The sequence below is a fragment of the Octopus sinensis genome, linkage group LG5, assembly GCF_006345805.1.
Source record: "Octopus sinensis linkage group LG5, ASM634580v1, whole genome shotgun sequence".
Taxonomy (NCBI): domain Eukaryota; kingdom Metazoa; phylum Mollusca; class Cephalopoda; order Octopoda; family Octopodidae; genus Octopus; species Octopus sinensis.
In genome coordinates, this window is record NC_043001.1 from 42118070 (window position 1) to 42120292 (window position 2223).

Consider the following 2223-nt stretch of genomic DNA (forward strand, 5'->3'; position numbering starts at 1 on the left):
AAGTGTATAGAATCTGTTGGATAGACTGTACATGTTCCTAATGTATGGAATCTGTTTGATTGATGGTACATGTTCTTGAGTGGTAAACTTAATCCATTTCACCATTTAACACCACCAACTAGACCCTGGGCCCCTTTGGAAAAGTCTACTTCATAATAAGCATTCAGACCAATTTCTAGTCAGAACTTTCTCCCTTCCTTCCATAAATCTCAGATGCTCTGCAAAAAAGAAGTCCTGAAACAAAATATGATACATTACCCTTCAAAAGATCACATAGAAAATTATGAATAAATATTTTTTTAAATACTTCAAGATGATCCATGGGCAATAATAAGGATTTTTCTAAAAGAAGTAATATCAATATTCCCTCTCCAGCTTAGAATGTTGAACATTCTACTCCTTTCTTTTTTAATCTCCTTTCTCTCCCCTCTTTCCTTCTCTCACTTCTCCCTTCTCCTTCTCTCTCCCTCTCTTTCCTTCGTATCCACGTGGATTCAGGCATGTGCTATTTTGAGTTCAATCCAACCACATAGCTTAGGGTGCAACCCCATACACTACTTTGAGGAAATGTTTTCTACCACAGTCTCAAGATGACCAAAGCATTTTAAGTGAAATTTGATCACTGTAAAACTGAGCAAGAAACCAGTCAACAGTACTGATCTTGAGTAGTAAACTTAATTCATGACTTGGCTTAACATCCCAGCTGAGCTTTGGGTGCCTTTAGTAGAGTCCACTCTGCTGAAAACACAATGTTACTGCAATCAGTCTGCCATGGGCACTACCCTTCTTCTAAGTCATTAACATACACACGCATGCACTTAAATACATACATTCATACATACTTACATACATACATGTAGTAAGACTGTATGTGTAGTAAGAAGTTTTCTTACCAACCACATGGTTCCAAGTTTATTTCCATTGCATGGAACTTTGACCAAGTGTCTTCTACTTTAGCCTCAGGCCAACCAAAGCTTTGTAAGTGAATTTGGCAGATGGAAACTGAAAGAAACCCTTTATATGTGTGTGTTTGTGTTTGCGCGCACACATATGCGTGTGTGTATGCATCTTTGCGTCTGTATTTATCCCCCACTACCATTTGACAACAGTAACTTAGTGGTTCGGCAAAAGAAACCAATAGAATAAGTACCAGGCTTAAAAAACAGTACTGGGGTCAATTCATTTGACTAAATGGCCATAGTGTGATAACTGAAACAAGTAAAAGATAAAAGACAGAGATAGAATGTGTGTGTGTGTGTGGTGTGTGTGTGTGTGTGTGTGTGTGTGTGTGTGTATGTATGTATGTATGTATGTATGTATGTATGTATGCATGCATGTATGTATGTATGTATGTATGTATATTTATGTATGTATGTATATTTATATATATATATATATATATATATAGAGAGAGAGAGAGAGAGAGGGAGAGGTGGCGAGAGAACATAAAGAAAGTCAAGAGGTATGAGATGAATATATTTATTTCCCTAGGTGATATCCATAGGATGACAGGCATTTCACAGCCAACATCATGCAAAAATAGTTTAAATTACACTACTATGCATTTGTTTAGTATGTGGTATGTAACCAGGTTCACAAAAAGAGCTTTTCTGTAATTACCATTGGATTATATGAATCTATACGTTGTACATTAAATTCATATAGATACATACATAAATACATACATACATACATACATACATACATACATACATACATACATACATACATACATACATACATACATACATACATACATACATACATACATATATATATATGTAATTTAGGAACAGTATTACAAGCATTGAAATATATTTTTCTCATTTCAAGACAATATGAAGAATTTAGTATTTTTTTAACTATTTGATTAACATTATTGAAGAATTATTTGTCATGGGTGAAATAAATGGATGTAAATATTGCTTCATAAAATGCCATTAATAGTACTAAAATATATATAATAAAATAATAATAATGAAATTATTGTATACAGTGCTCAGATGCACCACAAAAAATATGTCATGTTCCTCAAGGAATTAACAATTCCATGAAAATTCCTTCTGCCCTTAGATGGTGTATGCTTCACATCTAATACATGGACATATACTATGCTCAATAATCTCCAAAAAACTTACATGAAGACCTCATGTGCTCTAAATGATAGCTTCAGGTTCTCTAAATTGTCCTTAAAATCCTACATTTTTATTTTAGGGTCAGCAA